At 35.0% G+C, this 12,911-nt stretch overlaps 1 protein-coding gene across 16 annotated transcripts in view; it reads right to left on the bottom strand.

The window, feature by feature from the left end:
- The window catches only part of NAALADL2 (N-acetylated alpha-linked acidic dipeptidase like 2), a 1,364,432-nt gene that overhangs the window by 727,637 nt on the left and 623,884 nt on the right, over positions 1-12,911 (bottom strand). The window lies entirely within an intron of this gene.

The raw sequence follows: 12,911 nt of genomic DNA, 5'->3' as shown, positions 1-12,911 counted from the left end.
TATGGGAATATTATTCAGCAATAAAAATGAATTAAGTACTGATACATAGTAAAAAATGGATGAATCTCAAAAACATCTTCCTACATGAAAGAAGTCAGTCACAAAAGACCATGTATTGGATACTTTTATTTATATTTAAGTCCAGAATAGGCAGATATAGAGACAGAAAGATTACTGGTTGCACGGGGCTGGGGCAGGAAAACTGGAGAAAATGGGGAGTGACGGTGTAACTGCTAATGAATGGGGACTTTATTTTTGGTGCGATGAAATGTTCTACAACTGATCGGATCATGGTGATGGTTTTGTAACTGAATAAATTAAAAACCATCAAATTGCACACTTCATATGAGTGAATTTTATGGTTTTTAATTTATATCTAAATACTTTTTTTAAATTATTACATACCCTTATTATTGCTGCGCTGCATTTTGCTACAATTTTCTTTCCTAAACGTAAGATAAAGCTCCTTCATTTGGCTGTGTGCAGTGGCTCAAGCCTGTAATCCCAGCAATATTTGGGAGGCCAATGCGGGCAGATCACTTGAGGTCGGGAGTTTGAGACCAGCCTGGGCAACATGGCAAAACTTCATCTGTAATAAAAATACAAAAATTAACCAGGCATGGTGGTGCATGCCTGTAATTCCACCTACTCAGGAGGCTGAGGCAGGGGAATTGCTTGAACCTGGGAGGCAGAGGTTGCAGTGATCAGAGATTATGCCACTGCACACCAGCCTGGGTGACGGAGTGAGACTGTCTCAAGAAAAAAAAAAAAAGAAAAAGAAAAGAACAAAACAAAACCGAACTCCTTCATCTGATCATTATTCTCATTATGAGTGTAGGTAGTCCATATAGGCTAGAGCAAAAATGGTGTACAGAGGTAAAACTATATATTCCAGTCTCACACAAGGAAACTTTCAGGTAGGGAAACGTTTTGCTTTCACTTCCTGTAGTCCATTGGTAAAGATTCCTTCCTTCTTTTTTCCGTATACATGCATTTCCTAATAAAAGAACCATGCACACCCATAATGATTATATTTTTAAAAAAGTAAAACATTATATATAGGATATCAGAACCACAAGCAGTTTTTTTAAAAGAGCAGCTGCCTCTATTAGTAAATATTCACATGCCACTTATAGTATATTTATAATATTACTATATAAATAGCATTGCCTTTATGCTTCTGTTTAATAATGCTAATGGAATGGTAAATATATAAAAAAGCTCAAATTCATTACATTTTAAATATTTTAAATGCCTTTTTGACAGCTTTATGCATAAGAAACAAAGTTAGAAATATTTCTGCCTGTGATTTTTTTCTGATTTCCCATACATATTTTGAAACACAAGACTTTAAATTTAAATGCTGGCTAGCATACACAGAAAAAATACTGGGTGCTCCAGATGTTTTGTTTAACTTCACTGTGTACATTACTATTGTTTTCCTTTCTGCTTTTCTTTTCCTTTCACAGACTAGAACGTCAAACAAAGCCACACTAAAGGCCACTTTGATGTAGAAACAGCCAAATTTCTAGGGTCTCTCCAACCATTTTACACATTTAAAGCTTGAAATATTAAATAAGCTGAAATAAATGCTCATTTTTTAAATTTCCTAAAACACTTCAAATACTTCAGACTAGGCTTGTCATTTGAAAAAATACAGAAGAGCAAATCTGAATAAAATTCATTTAACTTCACAGTACATCTGCCATTGGAAAACATTTTTTTTCTATTGAACACAGCTTAATGAACCTTTAATTTACCTTTCATTCAGTATCCACTGAGGGTCGTTAAAAGACAAAGTCTAAGTCACTGCACTTAATTACAGTCATCATATGTTATTATGTATTATTATAGAACACCATATGCCAATTATCATGGGACTTTGATACTGAAAAACTACAAAACTGCACACACATATCACTTGTGCTATAGAACTATATTTGAACAACATCTTTGCACATAAACAGTACCTTTAAAGTATTTGCATTGAGAGTGTATGCTTTATAGATTTCAAAACTAAATATTTTATTTAGTATAATTGTGTCAATTGTTCCCTAATTATATCTAGATATTGGACTACTTTCCAGCTTACAACCAGAAACTCTAAAAGAAACAGAATTATCATCACATTTAGATATCAAAACACATTGAGATCAAACAATATTTTATACATTTGACTTTTAGAAAGATGAGGTAAGTAACAAGCCAAGATATGTCCAATATTTATTCATGAAATATTAGCAGGGTTGTCATTTTCCCAGTCCCACTGTTGATAGTCAATGAACTTCCCCTTTTCTTTGATGCCTTCTGTGTTTTTCTTACTTCTTAATGTTGTGTCCAGCCAGAAATAGTCTATATTACACACTGCTATAAGAGTTATCTTTTAAAATCGAGCATATTTGGTTTAGTCTCTGCCCCTTTTAAGAACTGTCTTTAGACACCTATTCTTCTCTAGAATAAAGTAAAAAAAAAAAAAAAAAAAAAAATAGCATGAAATACACGATTTGGCAGAAGCAAGACCCAACATGTCTTTCACATCTCATCTAATCTTTTCTTATGACATTTTTCATTTTCATTGTTTTGAGACAGTCCCTGTCACCTGTCACCTGGGATGGAGTGCAGTGGCGCAATCTCAGCTCATTGCAACTTCCACCTCCAAGGTTCAATCTATTCTTGTGCCTCAGCTTCCCAAGTAGCTGGGATTACAGGCTTGCGGCACCACACCTGGCTAATTTTTATATCTTTAGTAGAGACGGAATTTTGCCATGTTGCCCAGGCTGGTCTTGAACTCCTGGCCTCAAGTGATCCCCCTACCTCGGCCTCCTAAAGTACTGGGATTACGTGAACCACTCACTATGCCTGGCCTGTTATGACATATTTTATACACAGTAGTGAGCACCTGTGTACCTACTACCCAGCTAATCAATTTACCTTATTTTATCTATTTTTAGACTTTTTTTCTATTTTAATATCTGTGCGTTCGTAGTTAGTTCTTACAGTTATCATAGTTCAGGTGTCAGTTGTGACACAATTTTACTTGTTTGTGCATGCATTAACTTGGTTATTATTCTGGGCCTGACTAGACAGCTTTCACCCCTCAGGTTTCAAGTTATTGAACCATTTAAGGATCATTTTAGGAAGAATGAGGAATCTTGTTTGTTGTTGAAAACCCTCCATTGATATCTTTTGGTAAGTTCAGGAAACGGTTAGTATCAAAACTTGCAGAATGGCCACTACCGGCTTGGAAGAAAGTCCCAGAGACTAAAATGGAACATTGTTTTAATGAACATTGCATCACTATTTTGTTAATAGCACAGAGGGTAACACTGCATGGAGAAACACAGGCATTAAAAAATTCTGAGTCAAAAAGATTTGAATGAATCATTCTCTGAATGTAAAATGTTTTAGAAAGAGCTTAATTTACTTTGTATTTTCCTTTTTATATATAAACAAGACTGATATATAACAACATAATAAGCTTTGCATAAAGCAGACTAAAAGAGATCTTACAATAAGTATAAAATAAAAATTCTAAGTTTCTGTTTCTTAGAGATACACAAAATAATAGCATACGTTACAATTGTGTCTTAGGTTCAGTGACAGTTTGACAGCTTCACCACTTATATTTTGGACAAGTTGCTTAGCCACTCTGAAATTCAATTTTCTCATCTGAAAAATGGTGGTAATAATAAAACCCAGCTCATAGCGTGATTGCTAAGATTATAGGAGGTAGAACAGTGCTTGGAATATATTAGTGTTCAATAATGTTAACTGTCCCTGTCTCGTCCATTGTTTTACATGGAATTGCTTACGTATCTCTCTAACACCTATTTTATTTTTTCACAAATACTTTTGTCTTCTTCCACTTTTCTACTCTCTTCCTCCTCCTCCTTCTCCTTCTCTGCTCTTTGTCTCCTTACTCCTCCTTTTTCTCTTATTATGAAGAATACTTAATTAACATAATAGTAGAAAGAATAATATATCAACAATTCACCCCTGGTACTCATCCCTAGCACCACTGATCATCAGTCTACTCCCATGCACGTTCCTATCCACTCTCCCCTCAGATTGAAAAAACAAACAAAAACGCTCAGCCATATCATTTTATGCATAGTTATTTCAGTGTGTAATTTTAAAAGATAAAGACTATTTTTAATATACCTATAGTATCATTATCCACCTAAAATAATTAACAGTAACTCCCTAATATAGTCAAGTATCTAGGGAATGTTCAAACCACAATTTTTTTTTGAATAAATAATACTCGATGTACTCCAGTTGCAAAGACTGGAAAGTTAATGTATTTATTTCAAAAAAATTCAATAACAACAATTTAAATTATTGAATAAAAGGAGGAAATACAAAACAGTAGTACCCAGGATGCTAGATTTTCTTAACTTTAACGTCTTATATTTACCAGCTATTAAAAATTTGGCTTTGAGAATATTTTTGATAAATAAAGTAAATCTGGCCTAAAATAACTTACATATCACCAAATATATCCTCACGTTAATAGCTTTGATTAGCATTACGTTAGATTGCTATATCTGAGACATGTGAGTCAAAAGTTAAACAAAGGTTAGTAATTATTCTAAAAAATCTAATCATATCTGCTTCATCTTGTTCTTTGATGCATTTTCTAGAAACATAATTTTTGGTAAATTCATTCATTAATTTAACAGCTACTGAGAACCTACTATGTGCTGCCAGTCACTTCTAGACATAGGTAGTAGAACAGTAAAAAAAAGCTAAAACCCCCACCGTTATGGAACTCACTTCTAGTAGAATGAGAGAAACAAAAAACAAACACACAGGAAAATTTCATGTATACAGTGTGTGAGATGGTGCATGGAAAGAAAAACCCTGAATACATAGGAAATGGGGTGCAAATGGTAGGGGAGGGGGCTTGCAGTTTTCAATAAGTGGTGAAAGAAGTCCTAACTGAGGTTTTCTTTTCATGACGATCATTCCGTTCGAATTACTGTCTTTTATAAGGAATACATCAAACTAATAATAAAATAATGAGTATTCAGCACCACAATAACCATTCGTTTCTACTCTGTTCTTCTCTTGAGTAACACTGAACATAAACACCAAAATTCAGCTGTAGGTCAAAGGATGTTGCAAAGGATTTAGTTGACATAAAACTGTAGAACAGACTTGAAATACATTCTTCACAATACTTCAGAATAAATGAAAATATAATTCATGCCAGTAACAAGGTTAAGAAAACAACACTCGAACATTTTCACTTCAATTCAGACAAGTAATTGTATTAGTACAATGAGCCTAGGAACAAACCTCCTGTCTGATGTTCCAGGTAACCGTGGTAACCTCTCTTTGGAGCTATTGAATTACACTGTCTACATGACTACTTTCTATATAACTTACGATGATGATTTAGAAGAGAAATATAGAGCTGCTCTGTATTGCCACAACTGATCTCAAAGTTGTAAGATCACCACTTTTGCAATCACTTCTTTGCTAGAGGACCAAATAAAATTTTTTCAAGGCAACTCTAATAGCAAACAATATAAACTTTGATCCTGTTTAACCCTTTCAGATATAAAACAAACAAATCTGATATTAGCATTACAAAAAAATCACTAATCAAACAATGTCTCATTAGTAACTGAGGAGAGAAGGCAATTGTGGTATTCAATTTATACATTTGGCCTAAAAATTATTTAATGATATTTTAAAACATCACTGAGTGCCAACAAATTTGTGGCAAGGCTGGCACTCTCTAAACAGTATGAAGGGGCACAACACTTTAGGAAGACATACCAAAGTTCTTAAAATGTCTATATTTATAGTTCATTTCTATAATCTAGCCTAAGAAATTAAAAGAAAATAGAACAAAATTGCATGCATACAAATTTTCGTTGCAATTATTTATAAAAAAGCAGAGCGGCTTTTTTGCCTCTTTAAATATTTATTAACTTTTCCATTTTTCTTTTTTTTTCTTTTATTGCTATACTTTAAGTTTTAGGGTACATGTGCACAATGTGCAGGTTTGTTACATATGTATACATGTGCCATGTTAGTGTGCTGCACCCATTAACTCGTCATTTAGCATTAGGTATATCCCCTAATGCTATCCCTCCTCCCTCCCCCCACCCCGTTTTTCAATAATTAACCTAGGATATAGTTACACTCAGTAGAAAGAAAAGCAATTGGAGACCTCCTAATGATACATGTAACAATGAGAAGTCTAGTAGCAATGTCTGTTCAAGATGGATAAGCCACCCTCCATTTTAAGTTGCAAAGGTAACTCATACAATGATATAGAATCAAGAGAGGGAATAAAATTCTTGCCAAACGTTTTCAAAGTATGACTCTTTTCATTTTAGACATGGCTAGATAATTTTGCATGTCCTCAAATGTTCATATTCAAATATTTGGTGTCTAATTTTAAAAAGATAACTATAAAAATAACAACAACTAGCATTTATTGAGAATTTACATTATGACTTTAAATCTAAATAAAACCTTTTGAAAGTGGTTATTTAATGATCCCCATTTTCAGATAAAGAAACTAAGATTTTGAAAGGTTAGGTCACTTGCCTATGGCAGGATAAACATGTGAATTCAGGATACATGACTCCCCAGTTCCTAATCACAACACTAGCCTGTCCGTTTTCGTGTAAAGCTTGTAGAACTCTTCCAACAGTCCTGAATGGCAACTAACGTAAAGACTCCATGGCAAACTCTAGAGCTTATTTTGATGTTGTGGGTTTTACACTGCGACCATATTTTCTGAACCACAAAATGTACATATATTCCGACAAGTTCAAATATGCTTATAGGGAAAAAAGAATATGTGAAGTGGAAACAATCCTAGAAAAGACAGAATATATGACTGCCACATCATATAGTTAAAAACAGCAGTTGATATGAAAAAATACCAGAGAGTTAATACTGAAACTCTGGTGAGGACCAGACTTAAGAAGTCACTGGGGAATTAAATAACTAGTTATTTCATCTCTTTTCATGTTTTTCATTGCTCAAATTTGCTACAATTTTTTTTTAACATCCTTTGTTTCTGCTTCTCTCATTTTTCTTCAAATGCTTTGGAATATCATTTCCTTCCAACAAATACCCTAAGCTGTTTTGATACAAGGCATTTGTGGCTGTGTCCATTTGGCCCAATAACATTCCCCAGTCAACTGATACAACCAATTAATTGGGGACGGTACACAATCTCACACACTAAACTTATCAAGCATGTTCAGCATGAGATAACATGTTTAAATATAATATTTTATACAGGAGTGTTACCAATGTGTTATACTCTCCCAGAGGTATGTAAGGGTAATATGTGTGAATATATAAATAGATGAAAAACTGTATGCACACAACTGACATAACAAAAAGAGAAAAGAATGACTTCCATATTAACTTATAATTTAATAGAAGCAAATGGAGACAACTTTGTAAAGCAGCCTTTGAAAATCCAGTGATAAGGTTATGTTTCCAAAAACTCGTGTAAAGGAATGCATGACCTATAATAGCACATATTTAAAATACCTTAGCATAGTCAGAAATAGAAACAGAGCTGAAAAACATTCTTTATACTAAAACAAGTCAGACACGCTTTGTGGCATTAATTGGCATGTGTTATTTATTGACTGAGAACTTTAGGAGACACTTGCACTTACCTAGAAAGTGAGTCAGTGTTTATGCTTGCCCCTGCAGTGCACTAACTGGCACTCAAGTGACCTAATTGGCTTCCTCCTAGCACTGTTGTAACATCAAGAGAAGCCAGCTAAGTCCTCAGTACAGGAAGGTCACCGTTCTTAGACACATCTTCAACCTACCAATAGAACATCTTGAATGACATCTATTTTATAACACTGAGATCGTATGTCTTAAAAAGGGTCTAGAGCAATAGGTCAACAAATTCACAAACATAGGAAAGCACAGTTACTGCAAAAATTATTCACTCACATACAAAATATATGTTATACTATTAATATATTGACTATGTACTTTTATTTTTCAAATAAATATTAGTGATAGATTAATAAATATGTATTTACTTTAATATGGTACTGAATTCATACCAAAGCAATTCATTCAAAGTAATTCACCATGCTTTCTCAATCAACAAACATTAAAAAGTCAACTAAAATAATATGTCTATTAAAAAGTATCTGCATATTTGACATGTTGGGATTCACTGTACCATAGGATAATTTTCCTTTGATAGGTAGTGACTCATTCAAACACCTTAGGCAAACAGAATGTGCTACACTTTAGTAATTATAATAAGGTTATCAATTTTTAAAAGCCAGCCACTTTACTTCATCAATGAGCTGAAGCAACACTGGAAGATTAGGAAGGCTTATCAGTTCAAGACACTTTGAGACAAGTCCAGCAGTTATACAATTAAGTTTTAATGATTTCTACATCATCTAGGAGATTCTCATTATATGCAATAAAAGCTAACCTAATAGTGTTTTAAAATTCCTTATTTCACCGAATCACCACAAGGTCTAATAATTCTATGTTTGAATCCTAAAAATAAAAATTTATACTTTTGAAGAGAATTACATAAAACGTCTAAGACAATATTTTGAAAACTGATAGATTTAAGATTTTTTTATTGTAATTTTTATTTTTATTTATTTATTTTTATTTTATTTTATTATTATTATACTTTAAGTTTTAGGGTACATGTGCACAATGTGCAGGTTAGTTACATATGTATACATATGCCATGCTGGTGTGCTGCACCCATTAATTCGTCATTTAGCATTAGGTATATCTCCTAAAGCTATCCCTCCCCCCTCCCCCTACCCCACAACAGTCCCCAGAGTGTGATGTTCCCCTTCCTGTGTCCATGTGTTCTCACTGTTCAATTCCCACCTATGAGTGAGAATATGCAGTGTTTGGTTTTTTGTTCTTGCGATAGTTTACTGAGAATGATGATTTCCAATTTCATCCATGTCCCTACAAAGGACATGAACTCATCATTTTTTATGGCTGCATAGTATTCCATGGTGTATATGTGCCACATTTTCTTAATCCAGTCTATCATTGTTGGACATTTGGGTTGGTTCCAAGTCTTTGCTATTGCGAATAGTGCCACAGTAAACACACGTGTGCGTGTGTCTTTATAGCAGTATGATTTATAGTCCTTTGGGTATATACCCAGTAATGGGATGGCCAGGTCAAATGGTATTTCCAGTTCTAGATCCCTGAGGAATCGCCACACTGACTTCCACAGTGGTTGAACTAGTTTACAGTCCCACCAACACTGTAAAAGTGTTCCTATTTCTCCACATCCTCTCCAGCACCTGTTGTTTCCTGACTTTTTAATGATTGCCATTCTAACTGGTGTGAGATGGTATCTCATTGTGGTTTTGATTTGCATTTCTCTGATGGCCAGTGATGATGAGCATTTTTTCATGTGTCTTTTGGCTGCATAAATGTCTTCTTTTGAGAAGTGTCTGTTCATGTCCTTTGCCCACTTTTTGATGGGGTTGTTTGTTTTTCTCTTGTAAATTTGTTGGAGTTCATTGTAGATTCTGGATATTAGCCCTTTGTTAGATGAGTAGGTTGCGAAAATTTTCTCCCATTTTGTAGGTTGCCTGTTCACTCTGATGGTAGTTTCTTTTGCTGTGCAGAAGCTCTTTAGTATAATTAGATCCCATTTGTCAATTTTGTCTTTTGTTGCCATTGCTTTTGGTGTTTTAGACATGAAGTCCTTGCCCATGCCTATGTCCTGAATGGTAATGCCTAGGTTTTCTTCTAGGTTTTTTATGGTTTTAGGTCTAACGTTAAAGTCTTTAATCCATCTTGAATTGATTTTTGTTAAAATACAGTTTTTGGAAGTCTCTCCTCCCCCAAACAATTAAAACATAAGTGGTGTATGGGGAATTTAACCAACATATAATTGCTGGCAATTTTCTTAATGGTTGATCTATTTTAGAGGAACCCATGCTCCCAGTTGAGTTTTCCATGGAAGATACCAAGTGCATACTTTTTCAAAGGTATTCTGATTGCAAATGTTGCGTCCCAGATGGTTATTTATTGAGTTAAAATATAACTCGACCAATGTTTACAAACCAATAAATTATAAATCTTATCTCCAGAACTATTTTCTTCAAAAGCTTTCATTTTCATTTTCACTGCCAGAGTTTGCTGTCTTTGATGCTAAATTTTTCACTTTATTCCCAGGTGAACTTGACAGCAAGAACTAAGTTAAACTTTGCACTCATCCTCAGTCGCAGAGAACCCCAAGAGACGTCCTCCCAAGTTTGCGAGAGACAACACTGAATGGAAGAATCTCCTTATCTCTCCAAATCTTCACAAATGCCTTTCTTTTGAGGTGGTCTATCACAACATTCAATGTTTTGTTTTGTTTTCAATTCTCTTGAGTCTTTGAATATTATTCGTATGCTTTAGAAAGTTCTGAAATTTCTTCTCTCATATTACCCTTTATTTCTATAACTTTTAAATTATTTCAAATGATGTCCATCTATAACTTTTAAAAATCATCCATTGCTGTGAGGAGTAAGAAGTGTAAAAACTCATTTTTTATTCTATTGTTTTACAAGCTCAACTTTTCTTTTAGATTCAGGGGTACATGTGCAGGTTTGTTACACAGGTATATTGCATGAAGCTAAGGATTTCAGGTTCAAAAGATCCCAACATCCAGGTAGTGAACACAGTACCCAAAAGGTAGTTTTTCAGCCTTTGCCCCACCTCCCTTTCCCCTGACTGTAATAGTTCCTAGTGTCTCTCATTCCCATCTTTATTTCCAGGAGTACCCAATGTTTAGCTCCCACCTACAAATGAGAACATGTGGTATATGGTTTTCTATTCCTACGTTAATTCACTTAGGATTATGACCTCCAGCTCCATTCATGTTGTTTCAAAGACTTCATTTCATTCTTTTTTTAGCTGCATTGTATTTCATGGTGTATATGTACCACATTTTCTTTATCCTATCTACCATTGATAGGCACATGGATGGATTCCATGTCTTTGCTATTTTGAATGGTGCTGTGATGAACATACAAGTGGCTGCGTCTTTCTGGTATAATAAATTACTTTCCTTTGGATATATACCTAGTAGGGATTGCTGGGTCAAACGGTAGTTCTGCTTTTAGTTCTTTGAGGCATCTCCAGACTGCTTTCCACAGTAACTAAGCTAATTTACATTCCCACCAACAGTGTATAAGCATTCCTTTTTCTCTGCAGCCCTGCAGCATCTGTTATTTTTTGTCTTTTTAATAATAACCATTCTGACTAGTGTGAGATGGTATCTTATTGTGGTTTTATTTTACATTTCTCTGATAATCAGTGATGTTGAGCATTGTTTTATTACGTTTGTTGGCCGCTGATATGTCTTGTTTTGAGAAGTGTCTGTGTCCTTTGCCCACCTTTTAATGTCTGTTGTTGTTGTTTGCTTGTTGAGTTGTTTAAGTTTCTTACGAAATCTAGATATTAGTCCTGGGTTGGATGCATAGTTTGCAAATACATTCTCCCATTCTGTAGGCTGCCTGATTACTCTGCTGATAGCTTCTTTTGCGGTGCCAAAGCTCTTCAGTTTAATTAGGTCCCACTAGTCAATTTTTGTTTTTGTTGTAATCACTTTTGAGAACTCAGTCATAAATTCTTTCCCAAGGCCCATGTCCAGAATGGTGTCTCCTATGTTTTCTTCTAGGATTTTTACAGTTTGAGGTCTTACGTTTAAATCTTTAAGAGAGCATTTTACAAGGTAAGAAAACTCAGCATATTTCTATCTTGATCAAAAATAGGAATCCACAACCTTCTTTTAGCAAACTGAGGATTCAGTATTGAGTGCTTAGGCAATTAACTTTAAAAATCAAAGGGAAATAATTAGATAGGCCTTGACATTTACAAAGATTTACAGGATCCCTCCAAATTTCCTTTTAATTTATTGATTCTTGGTTAAATGACAACATGGGTATCAGGAAAGCTGTTGTCTCTGTTGTGGGCAAACACTAGATTGCCTACATGTGTGTTCACAAGCGACATCTCACCTGTTTTTGAATTATTGTAGCCAGACACTGAAAAGCCTGACAAGGTCTTTTATAGGGGCAAGGATCAAGGATAACCTAGAGTGGATACACTTCCTTCCTGTCAGATTAAACTCTAAATGCAAGACTTTTTTTAAACAAGAATTTATTAACAATATCTTCCAGGAAAAGCATCCAAACTAACCAAGAAACAATCCCACCTCACCATAAGCCATTCAGGGTAAAAGAGCAGTTGTATAACAGCCACAAGGGTTTTCCCTCTTTTCCAGTTACAAGCACTTTTGGTTGTTTCTGCTGCTGAAAAAGCAGGTACTGAGCATCTACTTTGTGGCAGTCTCAGTGCAAGGTGCTGGATAGAGCACTGAAGAGACAGTCCCTGCCCTCATGGAACTTCCGGTTTGGTGTATAATTTAGATAAGCAACTACACACAGCACTACATGATAGTGATATGGAGGCCCAGGAGCACTCAAGAAAGCTGCCTAACCCAGGCTTGGAGGGTTAGGAAAGGCTCCTCAGAGAAGGTGACAGGTAATCTAACTACTTCTGTCCTCATAGTGCGTGCAATGTCATTTTCTGTTTGTGGTTACTATAACTCGTGTCTTTCCCTGAAATGTGGATCTGTCTCATCAACCTCTCCTTTCACACACCTAGTTCTGGAGAGTGGTGGAATGGTCACCGTTTCAGTGATTGCAGAGTGGCTACATTTCAGGATTTCCACTTGTTCTCTGCAGTGCAGTGAATACAGACACTGAAGGGGCTAACTGATTGAATCTCAAAGTGCATTCGGTTACACTATTCCCGTTATACATCCTTTCACTCGTATCTGGAGCTTGATGGCAACATTAAGACCAAATACCGTTATGTGAGAGGGTCTCTGACCTTCTTGATTCAATTCT

The sequence above is a fragment of the Gorilla gorilla genome, chromosome 2 (genome assembly GCF_029281585.2).
Source record: "Gorilla gorilla gorilla isolate KB3781 chromosome 2, NHGRI_mGorGor1-v2.1_pri, whole genome shotgun sequence".
Taxonomy (NCBI): Eukaryota; Metazoa; Chordata; class Mammalia; order Primates; family Hominidae; genus Gorilla; species Gorilla gorilla.
Note: the sequence above shows the minus strand (reverse complement) of the source record. Positions and strands in the feature narration are given on the sequence as shown.